Source organism: Euphorbia lathyris, chromosome 2, assembly GCF_963576675.1.
Source record: "Euphorbia lathyris chromosome 2, ddEupLath1.1, whole genome shotgun sequence".
NCBI lineage: Eukaryota > Viridiplantae > Streptophyta > Magnoliopsida > Malpighiales > Euphorbiaceae > Euphorbia > Euphorbia lathyris.
In genome coordinates this window covers 85,893,105-85,906,435 of record NC_088911.1, presented here as the reverse complement: position 1 = coordinate 85,906,435, position 13,331 = coordinate 85,893,105, and the positions used below count along the sequence as shown (strand labels likewise).

Genomic DNA, 13,331 nt, shown 5'->3' with positions numbered 1-13,331 from the left:
GGCTAAATGCATTGTCAATTGGCTCAAACCACATATTCGAAACCTTATCATCCCGACTCAATGTAGTATCATCATGGGTTGACAAATAACTCATATATCATTTTGTTGCAGAATATATTACAAAAAAGGAAGGAATGGGTGGACAACGATGAAATTAGTTAGCAGTTTTTAAAGGAAACACTGATTCTCTTAGGGCTTACTCGGAATTGGGTTGACCTTCTTATGTTGTGCGGAAGCTTCTTCTATTAATATTCTTTGGAATGGTGAGACACTCTTGGGCTTTAAACCTTATAAGGGTTTGAGATAGGAAGGCCCTTTGTCTTCATACCTCTTTGTCTTATGCTTGGAACACCTTCGGAACCTAATAAATGATGAGATGGAAAATAAGAATTGGAATCATATTGCTACGATTAGAGGCTTTCTCAATCTATCTAGAGAGAGTTTAGGTCAACATGTTAGCTTGGACAAATCTAGAGTTCATTTTTCCATCAATGTCTCGGAAGTTAATGAGTCAAGGAATTATTTATATCATAGGCTTCTCGAATACGAATGAATTGGGGAAGTATTTGGGAATGTCAATTATTCACCAATGGGTTTCTAAAGACATTTATAAATATGCGCTTGATCAGATTCATACAAGGCTTTCGAGTTGGAAAGCTAAATGTTTGTCCATGGATGGTGGAGTGGTTGTCATTTAACCTTTTATGTCAGCTCTCCCTAATTATACTATGCAAATTGTTGATGTCCTTGTTAGTATCTATAATACAATTGATAGCTTGAACCATAAGTTTCTTTAGGGAGAGTTCGACCGAGCCAACAATTTACACCTAATAAAATGGGATGTTGTTTGCAAACTAAAAGCTTATGGTGGACTGTGTATTTATAGAGCTCATGAGACGAATCTCAGTTTGTTAGTAAAAATCAGTTGAAAACTTCTCATCGGTATAGATAGTCTCTGGGCCCGTGTTGTTCGAGCTAAGTACTGCAAAAATCAGTAAGGCATGGAATGTTTTTCTAAAAAAGGTGCGTACTCTTATGCCTATCGGAGCATCATGCATAAATCAATGGTATTACACAAGGGTGTGGGTCATGTACTTGATAACATACTCGGTACTAACTTTTAGAATGAGTTTTGGTGTGTCAACCTTCCTCTCATACAACCAATTGAACTAAAAGATAAAGCTAATAGTTAAAGCTCAATCATAGATCTTATATTAGTCTTTGACACATCACCACATGCAAATTCCCCATAGGCTTACATGGTGTACAACACATGCCCATCACACCATGTGTTTTTAATTCCACAAATTGGTAAGGTTTTTGGGACTCGAAACCTCAAATGTTTGGTCCAAGAGGCTCTGGTACCATATCATGAAACCGATTGAACTAAAAGCTCAAACTGATAGTTAAGGGCCAAGAATAGTTTTATTATAATCTCTAACCATTTGGTATGGTGATCTTCCTCCCATTCAACTAGTTATTGTTAGGAATTGCAAGAAAAAATGCAGGAACTTGAAATATACTCTTAAGCTTTCTGCCTTTATTGATTGATTATCAAAGGAAAAAGAAGTGCTTATAAATAGGCTTACATAGTAAACTAAAAAGCTAAAAACTCTCAACTAATGGAGAGATATTTGAGGCACTACTACTCAGAAAATCAAGGAACACATATTTAAAAAATACAGTTGTTAAAAGACTAAGTCAACTACTAAAAAGATCTAATCAGATTTGAATTAATTCTCAACACCTCCCCTTAATTCAAACCTACAAACTCCAAGTCGAGACTTGAATAAACATGCTTGTCATGAGGAAGAGACTTAGTAAGGATGTCTACAACTTGATGCTCTATATTGTAGTAAAACAAACCAATTTTCCCTTCAGCTACAAGGTCTCTAATGAAGTGAACATGAATGCTTATATGCTTGGTTCTACTATGGAAAGCTGAATTTTTAGTCATGAAAATTGTTGCTTTATTATCACAGAAAATCTGAGTTAATTCTCTTTGTTCATGACCAAGTTCTTTAAGAATTCTTCTCGTCCATACAACATGACATGTTGTTGAATTTGCAGCTACATATTCCCTTTCGGAAGATGACAAAGTTGTTGTTGCTTGTTTTTTTACCTCCAAGAGATGGCACCCGAGCCAAGATAAAATGTATAGCCTGTTGTACTCTTCTGATCATCCAAACGTCTGGCCCGATCACTGTCACTAAAGCCAATCAATTTGAAATTAACAACATGATTATACCATAAGCCAAAATCAAGTGATCCAACAATATAACGCATGACTCTTTTCACTGCTCTAAGATGATGTTTTGATGGAGAATGCATGAACCTGGAAATTAGCCCCATCGAATAAGAAATATCTAGTTGAGTGTAAGTTGGATATATCAGACCTCCTACCAAGCTTCTAAAATATCTTGCAGCAGCTAGTTCAGTCTAATCCTCAAGATGCAATTTCTCATTCAAATTCATTGGTGTAACAGCAACTTTAAAATTGAGCATGTTAAATCTATTAAGAAGATCAATAACATATTTCTTTTGATGAACAAAAATCCCATCAGTAGCTTGTATCACTTCCAAACCAAGAAAATAATGTAATTCACCCAAATCTGACATCTCAATTTTGTTCGTCATACAAACTTTGAATTCTTCAATAAAGGAAGAGGAACCCATATAGATAATATCATCTACGTAAAGGCAAACAATGAGAAAGTTTTTACCAGCTATCTTCAAATAAAGTGTAGGCTCATTCTTACTTCTTTCAAAGCCACTCTCTTAGAAATAAGAATCAATCTTGTTGTACCATGCACGTGGGGCTTGCTTTAAGCCATGGAGAGCTTTCTTCAACCTATACACCTTTTCTTTTTCCCTTTGAACAACAAAACCTTTCGGTTGGGTTACATAAACTTCTTCCAACTCATCATTTACAAAGGCAGACTTAACATCAAACTAATAAACATTTAACCTGAGTTGAGCAGCCAGGGCTAGAAGAGTTCTTACCGTTTCAAAGCTTGCTACGGGAGAAAAATTATCTTTATAGTCAATACCTTATTATTGTGAGTGCCACTTGACCATGAGTCTCGCCTTGTGTTTTTGAATTTCTCCATCAGAGTTGTACTTAGTTCTGATCACCCACTTGACTCCAATGGCTTTTTTCCCTTCTGCCAGCTTCAACAATTCCCACGTTGCGATTTTCTTAATTGCCTCCAATTTTTCCTTCATTGCTTTCCACCATTCTTCTTTATCTATAACTTATCCAAAGTTTGTCAAATCAGCTACTAATCAGGCTTGTGGGGCCTCATAAATGTCTTTTAATGATCTGAATTTTCTTAGTGGAGTTTCTCCATCTGATGAGTTGTTTCTACTTAATTGGGAGGATATGGAATCTATTGAGGCTGAATGAATGGAGCTTGTTGAGGTTGAATTGATGGAATTACTTGATGAGTTGCTTCTGTTAGAGGATATGGATGTTGTTGAGGTTGAACTGACAAGTCTAGAGGTGTTCTATGGAGCTTCATTTTCAATTACATCAGCCTTAACACTATCCATCAAAAGAAACATTCCTGCTAATAATCACTTTGCCACTAATTGGTTATATAACCTATATGCTTTAGATTGATCACAATAACCAACAAAAATGCATTTTGTTGATTTATCATCAAGTTTACTACGATTATGAGAATCAATTAAAGCATAGGCAATATAACCAAATATACATAAGTGGCTTACCGAAGCCCTTCTTCTTTTCCAAGCTTGATATGAGATCTGATTTAGGACAACTTTTGTTGGAGATAAATTTAAAAGATAGATTGTTGTGGCTACTACTTCTGCCCAAAAAACATTTGGAAGATTTTTTACTGTCAACATGCTTCTTGCCATCTTTACCACCGTCTGATTCTGGCGTTTGGCCACACTATTTTGTTGTGGTGTATAAGGTGCTATCAAATCTCTGTGAATGCCATTTTCTTCACAAAATGTAGAGAATTCTTTAGATAAAAACTCACCACCTCTGCCGGTTCGAAGCGCCTTAATGAGTGTGCCACTTTGCTTCTTGACATAGGCCTTAAACTTTTTGAAATTGGAGAATGTTTCTGACTTGAGTTCTTAAAAGTACACCTAACTCATGCGGCTGTAATTATCAGTAAGAAGCAAAAAATATCGACTCCCGTTAAATGATGCAGTTTTCATTGGACCACATAAGCTCGCATGCACTAATTCAAGAGTTTTAGATGTCGTCCAAAACTTGTCTACAGGAAAAAGGACGTTTATTTTGCTTTCCATAGACATGACCCTCACATAACTCAAGTTAATCAATTTGAGGCAGCCCATTCACCATTTCTTTTTCTCTCAACAATTTCAGACCCTTGACATTTAAATGGCCATATCTCAAATCCCAAATGTGGATTCATCGTTTTCTTTGATAGCAAGAGCATTGCTCTCGACACTAAAAATAACAAGAGGAAATAATTTGTTTTAGTCATAGAAAAATTAGCTACAACATGACCAGATTTTTTCTTTTTAATTACACATGAATTATCATCAAATAAAAGAGAAAACCGCTCCCCATTAACTGCCTAACACTCAACAAATTATGTGACAAAAAAGGAATTGTTTCTATTATTTTCATGTCCTCTGCCTCGACCACCTCTTCCACGATAGCCTCCTTTTCCAAATCCTCTGCTGGATATCTCCCCTGTCACATGAAAGGCCTTTTCTTCATCTGGTTCATATTTCTTCAGTCTCACCTCATGGGATTGTAGAGATCTCATTAGTTCATCAAATGTGTAAGTTGTCAAGTCTTTAGACTCCTCTATAACTACCATTATATGATCAAACTTTGAATTCAGGCTCCTCAACACCTTTTCAACAATAGTTTGATCTTTAATTTCCTCTCCATATGACCTCATTTGATTGACAATAACATCTACCCTTATAAGGTAGTTTTGTACTGATTCTTCATTCTTCATTTGTAAGGTTTCAAAATCATGACGAAGGGATTAGAGTTTTACCATGATTACCTCCGAGGAGCCTTGGAAGGATGTCTGCAAGGTTGTCCAAGCTTCTTTAGCAGTGTTTGCTGCTGAAATTTTAGGTGAAGTTTGACTCATGAACAACCTATTGAATAAAGGACATGTTTTTTTCTTATTTTCCTTTAACTTTGCCTCGTCATCTTCATCAGGATACCCATTTTCCACTAAATCCCAGAAGTCTTGAGATCAAAACAAGGTTTCATCTTGATGCTCCAAAATTCAAAGCAGTTTCCTTTGAAAACAGGAATTGCTAGTTGGGAAATATTTAGGGTATTGTTGTTTTCCATAAGCATGCCCAGTTACAACTAAATGTGGCTCTGATACCACTTTTGTTAGGAATTGCAAAAAGAAATTTATGAACTTGAAATATACTCTGAAGCTTTGTGCCTTTATTGTTTGAGTATCAAAGGAAAAAGAAATGCCTATAAATAGGCTTACAGATTAAACTAAAAAGCTAAAAACTCTAAACTAATGGAGAGATATTTGAGGCACTACAACTCAGAAAATCAAGGAACAAATATTTAAAAAATACAGTTGTTAAGAGACTAAGTCATTTGCTAAAAAGATTCAGTCAGATTTGAATTAATTCTTAACTGTTATTGATAATATGGATCATACCTCATTAAACCCGAGTGTGGAAAGTTATCGGACACATAATAATTGTTGGAATTTGGCTCATTTTGCATCTCTCATTCGCATGAAAATTACCTTTAAAATTGCTTCTCGTTGTGTTTCTTGGAAATGATAATCCAGACAACTAGTATTGGAGAGCTCTTCCTATTGTAGTTATATTGTGGCTTCGGGATATACGAGCCCCATATCAAGCAATGAACCTTCTCCCTATCCAAGTTGGCTCCTCACCTGACACCTTAAACTTTTGAAAAATGGCTCGTGTCTTCCTCTGGATTCTATCTCATAAAAATTTGATGACTAATAACAATCAGTCTCGCCGACACCTGACTATTGATGTCACTTATGCAACTTGCGGGCTTGAGGAAAATGGAAATAATATTTTCAAGCACTTCAATAATGCTACTAAGGTGTGTGATTTCTTTATCCCGCTCGCTCTCTATGTTAATTTCTATTCGGGATCTTTCTTGGTATGGATGGTGAGTAATTTGCGATCCACAATCACATATGATAATATTCAATGGCCTATTGTTTTTTGTTATGACTGCATGGTGGATGTGGAAATGGAATGATTAGGTTTTAAAGAGTTGTTTATCGTTGTTTTAGGGCATAAATAACTTTAGCCAAAGGTAAAGAGTGTGTATATGCACACTCTTTGATGAACAGTGGGGCTCGAATGCTTAAAAATACTATATGGATCAACTAGCATCCCCCATAATTAGTTTGGATCAAGTTAAATACAGACAAAGCTTGTCAAGGAAAACAAGAATGGATCTCTATAACAGGTCTATTAAGAGATTCGAATGGAAGATGGTTAGGGGGTTTCTAGTGAATATTGGTGTTTGTATGGTTATTTTAGCTGGGCTCTAGGGGTTGTACCATGTGACTAACTTGTCTTGGAAGAAAGGGATGCATAAATTGATTATTGAGCCCGATTCCCAAGTTGTTGTCAGTTACATTAACAAGTCGATGAACATATACCACCCTTATTCTTAGATTGTTCACCACTGTAAAAGTCTTTAAGAGAAAAACTGGGAGATCAAGATTATGTACTCTTATTGAGAGGGTAACAAAGCAGCTGACTGGATGGGAAACTACACAGAAAATATTTCTTTGGTCCATCACGAGTGTGATGTGCCTCTTGCATGCATTCATAACATTTTATTTGATTATTCTAATGGTTTATTTACTAGTAAGATTGTTCGTATGCAGTAATTTTCTTCTTTGTTGGATGTCTATACTTTCTTGTGTAATTAATTTTTTTTTTTTTGAAAAGGTTACAAATGAGATTGAAAAATGGTTAAAGTTTTAATTTAAATATTTGTTACTTAGATAACTTTTTATTATTTTAATTAAAAAATTACCTTTTATAAATGGAAGAAATATTTTTTTAGAAAGATAATTGTTTTTGTTTTTGATAAATATGCTAGTATCATGTCACTAGATAAGAAAAGTACAAGTACATCATAAAAATAGTAAAGAATAAAACCTCACACAAGTGTAGATTACACCTAATACAAGATCCACGAAGGTAAGAAAAAACTACAAAGAGCAAAGAAAACCATTAAAGGTACAAACAACAGATGACATATATACTTCTCGTAACTCCAAATTCACAGAGAATGACCAAAAATTCAATCTTGATCACTGAAACCCTTTCGAACTTTTGGATCTGGGTCTTTTTTTTACAACTATGCATATCTAGTGGTCTACGTATAAAATCTACATTTCCTCATTTTTTCCTTCATGGGACCACACATCTTCTTCAGTTAATCTTCTCAACCCATTTTCTCTCTCTAATGCTCTTTTTTTCTCCTCTATCTCTCTCTAACTATATGAATTTCTTGCTACTCAATTCATTAAGCATGAGTGCAGCAAACACAAGAATCATTTATCCAATTTTAATTCTCAAAACGGTCATCTGAGACGCGTTAAGCGTTGCCATCCATCCAATTTTACGATGCTTTCATCTCTAATTCTTTTTTTTTGCTTTAACTGGTGTTGATAATATTGCGATTGGCGAGAGTGTCGTGATGTTGAATTTAAAAATTTCCAATTAATTTTATGAAAAGAATAATCACCTCCTACTCATGCGGAATACTTGCCATCGTTGTTTCTTCAAATTTGTGTTTGATATTTTGACTGATTTTCGTGAATAGAAGTTCTCTTTTTCCAAATCTGGCACAATGAGGATTAAATGAAATGTCGAGGTTGTAAAGATCTATGAAATTACTTGATTTATTCTAAAGTCCTTTTCATTCTGAGTGCTGAATTTCCTATTTTTCGTTTTATTTTAATATAAGTGATTGGATTTGAAATAAATTGCTTCTTAATGTTCTTTACAAAACTGTGATAAATTTTATAGAGAGAGCAAGGCAACGTTAGAGAGAGAAGGGAAAGTGAGAGCTTGAGAGGTGAAGAGGATAAAGAGAGAGATTGAGAGTTAGAGATAAAATGGATTGAAGAAATGAGTTTAAGAAAATGAGTTAGTTTTTTTTTTTTTTTTTTAAATTGATAATGTGACAGATTGAGTAGAGTTGATCGGTTGTTTTTACTTGTTGTACATTTAGTAGATAATCATCATAAGATTGTAAAATTTTGTGTGTAAAAATGAAAGTTGTACACTAAAGTAAAACCTGTCAATATTGTACATATATGTAATTTATACTGTTTAAATGGAAGAAATCTTAAGATATACATTTAAAACTTCTCAACTCTATAAACATTTTTTTTTTGCCGATTCACCAAACTAAATAATCTATTTTTGATACTTTTTCCACTATTTATATTCAAATAAGATAGACATTATACCAATTTTGTTCTCTAAACTAGACCTGGGCATGGGCCGGCGAGCCCGCCCAGGCCCAGACCCGTTTAGCCGAGCTTGGACATATGAAAATATTGTCAGGCCCGGCCCAAGCTCGTATAAGCCCGCCAAAAACTATACGGGTTTAGACTTTACGAATTTTATATCGGTCAGACCCGGCCCGATATATATATATATATATATATATATATATATATATATATATATAAACATATATGTTTTCTTTATAATATGATAATAAATAATAAATATACATATGCAATTATTTTACTTAAACCATATGTGTTATTTACATAACCATCATTCTTTCCTAACATTAAAAAACAAACTCAATATGCAGGCAATAATCCCATTTTACCTAACCAATAATTCCCAATTATTTCTACTTCAAATTTGTAACTAGAATTAACGTACTGGTTGATTAATTTTTTTTTAATGTGTTAGTCTCATTCCTATAGTTAACTAGTCAAAAATCCGTGCGATGCACGGGATATGAAACTTTTATATAATTTAGATAAAGAAATAAATTGACATATTTACTTTTAAGTAATTTTATATCATGCTATGAACAAAATTTATATTATGTATATTTGAAATTAATATATTTTTTATTGATAATTCAAATCAAATTAATTTAATTTTGAAAATAATTGATTAATTTTTTTTATAGAATTTTAAGGTGAATGATTTATTTATTTTTACAAAATTCAACGATTTGTACTTTTTAGTAATTTTAATATATTTTTATTGTTATTATAACTGGAATTCTATGAAACAATAATAATAAAATAGGAGATTAATTAAGAAATATATTAGAATATAATAAAAAAACAAAAATTGAATTAAACTACAATTAAAATTAAATATTATATCTATGATATAAAAGAATTACAATCTATGTTAAACAAAAATTGAATTAAACTACAATTAAAATTAAATATTATATCTATGATACAAAAGAATTACAATCCATGTTAAAGAAAAATTGAATTAAACTACAATTAAAATTAAATCTTATATTTATAATACAAAAGAATTACAATCTATGTTAAAATGGAAGCAACATCAATATATTATGCTATAAACTATTACAATAAATACTTTTCTAATATTTCACATGAAAAAACTTTATCAATTCAATATGTTACATGTAGACCTGTCCATGGGTCGGGCTGGGACGGGCCTGTCGGGTTTTTAGGTAAAAATGCTCGGTCCAAGCCCAGTCCAGTCCACTATTAATTTAGGTGGGCTCGAGTCGGGCTTAAAAATCAAATCCTAAGCTCAACCCATATAAGCCCACCTAAATATATATATAAAATTATTAATTATAAAAAATAAATATTATACTTAAAAATAAATATTTAATATATAAATATATATCGTTTTCAAAATATATATATATATATATACATTTATTAATTAATATTAATAGATGGACCAGGCTGGGCCGACCCATGTTATTTTTATTAATCCCAAGCCCATCCAAAAAATAGGCGGGCTTTAGCAGACCTGGGCCTATGAATAATTTTTATTGTCCAAGCCCGGTCCAAGGGACACGGGCCTGGGCGGGGCGGGCGGGTACTCGGACCCGTGGACAGGTCTAGTTACATGTATATATATATAAAAAAAAATTCATAAGAATTAGTCACAAATTCATCTTGATGATAATCATTTTGCTTGATGGAATTTCATGATCACCAAGTATTTGAATTCAATTAATCATTATGCTACAATAACCCAATATATCCAATTGAATTAACTTAAGGTGATGATTTCTCACATTTTCATCTCATAATATCTAACCAAGACATTCAATCAATTTGTTTTTCATTCTTTCACTGCATAGAATATCAGTCACGCTCGTAGATATCATTAATATTTTCAAATAATTATATATTCTTGAATTTCGTAAGTAAGAAAAACAAACAAAAGAATAGAAAACAAAAATGAAGGGACAAAAAAGATAATTAGGAGAGAACTATCTTCCTCTCGTTTTTTTTTTCAAAAATAAGATAGAATGTCAAGATATAAGCATATAAAGAGGAGAGTGGAAATATTTTTGCCCATTAATTAAATTTTTTATTTTTTTCTTAATGAATTATTAAGTCCATAAATTAATTTTAGTTAAATAGAATTAAATCGCAATTGTAACCACTCAGTACCAAATAAACGTTTTATAATTAATATGTGAAATTAATTCTATTAATTAGAATCATTATGCTCAATATTTGAGAATTTGAAGAGATTCAAATAATATTATTTTTTAATTAATATTTTTCAATAACTTGTCCTATGATCATGTTTCATTTTCATCTGTTTAAAACTCTTGAAATACGAATAATTTTGCATAAACCACAATATAATAGTTAAAAACTATATAAGCTAATGTTGCAAAAGCAATTATCTCAATATCACATAATTAATGTACATTTTTAAGATTTTGAGCATCAAAATTTATTTTTATTTATCTTCATTTTGAATTTGTATCTGGCATAATCCAAATTCTTAAAGAATAAATATCTTATCAAGTGCCCCCTAAAGTTAAGAACCTTCTTTGGCGGGTTCTTGCTAATTGTTTCCCTTCCAAAGTAGCGCTGAAAGCCCGGAGAGTTCCTATCTCAGATTTATGCGAGCTCTGTCATGGGGCGGTGGAAGATTCTTATCATATTTTTCTCAAATGTACTATGGCTCGAGCTATTTGGACTATTTCGCCTATTGGGGATGTGAGAACCCAATTTCATAACATTTTTTATTATTGGGGCTAGATCTTCTCCAAATCGGTGGAGCTGGTTGAGCTTGTAGCGGTTTTATGGTGGATTATTTGGTGTTACAGAAATGACATTGTGTGGAATCAGAAGGATTCACAAGCCTCGATCTTGTATCATTCGGCCGGTTCCTTTCTACAGGCCTAGAAGAAAGCGCGGGAGGCGGTTTCTCCTTTAGGTAGTCCGGCTGTGCCAAGCCCGATGGTGTGGCAGCGTCCTCCAACAGGCTTCCTAAAACTGAATGTGGATGGTGCGTCATTTGCGGATGAGAATGTGGCTGGGTTTGGGTGTATCGTTCGGGATGAGTTGGGCCGGTTTGTTGCGACTAAAAATGGAACCTTGCAGAGTTATCAAGATGCATCGTTCATTGAAGCGCTATCGATCCGTGAAGCTCTCAGTTGGATAAAAAACCGCGGATGGAAGGATGTAATCATTGAGTCAGATTCTTTGATCGTGGTACAGTCTATGGCCCGCCCGTTAGAGGTTTCATCTCCTTTTAACGCCTTAGCCAATGATTGTCATTTTTCGTTGAAAGAGCTTTTTAATTGCTCTATTCGTTTTGTCTGTCGTTCTGCAAACTCTGTTGCTCATTTGTTAGCTAGAAGTAGTATTTTACCTTTAAATCGGGGTGGGTGGTTTTCTGTACCCCCTGATTTTATTTGTAATATGCTTCTTCTTGATTCTTAATATATGCTTCTTTGGTTGTCAAAAAAAAAAAAATCTTATCAAGTGTATTATACGCTTACAATCTATTTTCTAGAGAACTGGGAAAAAATAACTTCTTGATATTAATAATAATAATAATAATAATAACAATAACAATGATATAACATAATTTATAATTAAAATAAACTTCATTGTAAGTGTAATATTTCAATATCTCTTTAATATTTTCTTCAATATGTCTCCAACTTCAATGAACAACTATTTAGTGAAACTCTGTACATATTTGTACCAAAATGCACAAAAATAAAAAATACAATTCATATCAGTTAGATAAACTCAAATTAAAAAAATGAGTAGATTTCAACAGGTTCCGAATTAGAAAAATTAATCTAACTTCAATTATAAAGCTAACAATTGAGTTCATATAAAGCCGAAAATCTAAATTTCAGTAAGAGTTAACCATCGAAATGATAACACCGAGCAACATATGCTAAAAAAGAATGCAAATATACAAAATCTTTATTTTAGTCATTTTGAAAAAATAAAGACAAATACGAGTGTTAAGCTTTCATATCAAACGGAAAAACCCTAATGGCGGCGGCGACTTGCCCTCCTCGGTGACGGCGGCAGCCTATTTATCCTTCCTCACACTTGTGTTGAGGCCATTGTTTTCTGCTTCGTGGTGAGCAGCTCCTCATTCTCCTGGTGTATTATGGAGAATACTTTTGAAAAACTAGCTCTGGACCCAGAGGAAGAAGAAGAACTAGCCCTTGCGCAAGATCATGTTGGGGATGAGTCTAGTGTCACAGAATTCTGCCTGGTGGGTCGCTTCCTATCGGATCGACCTATCAAGCTCACTATTATGAAGCATAGGATGGCGGGTATCTGGCATCCAGGGAAGGGACTCAACATCCGCGAGCTAGGGCATGGCCTGTTTATGTTTCAACTTTTCCATACTATTGACCTTAAGCGTATTCTGAATGGCGGGCCATGGACGTTCGACGGTCATTTTTTGATCATGCACCATTTACAGTAGGAGGATGTCCCAGCTACGGTCCCGCTATTCCAATTGCCTATTTGGGTGCAGGTCCATGATATCCCGATTGGCTTTATGTCATTATCCGTAGGTAAACTGTTGGGTCAGTTCATTGGTACTTTTGCTGATTACGACTCCAAGAATAACGCTGGTAGTTGGAAGAGCTATATGCGAATCCGAGTCATCTTGGATGTTCGTGTCCCCTTGTAGCGATGGAAGAGAATCAAGCTCCCATCTAGAGCCTGTCATATGGTACAGTTTAAATATGAAGTGCCTATCTCTGCTCACATTTGCTATCTGTGTGGTATCCTAGGTCACACTGTCTCCCATTGTTCCCGACGCTTCGACCTGACTGAAGCAGAGCCTGCACTATA

General features: G+C 33.9%; 1 non-coding gene across 1 annotated transcript; it reads left to right on the top strand.

Annotated features, from left to right (window-relative positions):
- The first annotated feature begins 7,688 nt into the window (after positions 1 to 7,688).
- On the top strand, positions 7,689 to 7,760 carry LOC136221359 (small nucleolar RNA Z105). Its single transcript, XR_010685127.1, has one exon. It is a non-coding gene; the product is annotated as a small nucleolar RNA Z105 (small nucleolar RNA).
- Positions 7,761 to 13,331: the final 5,571 nt, after the last annotated feature.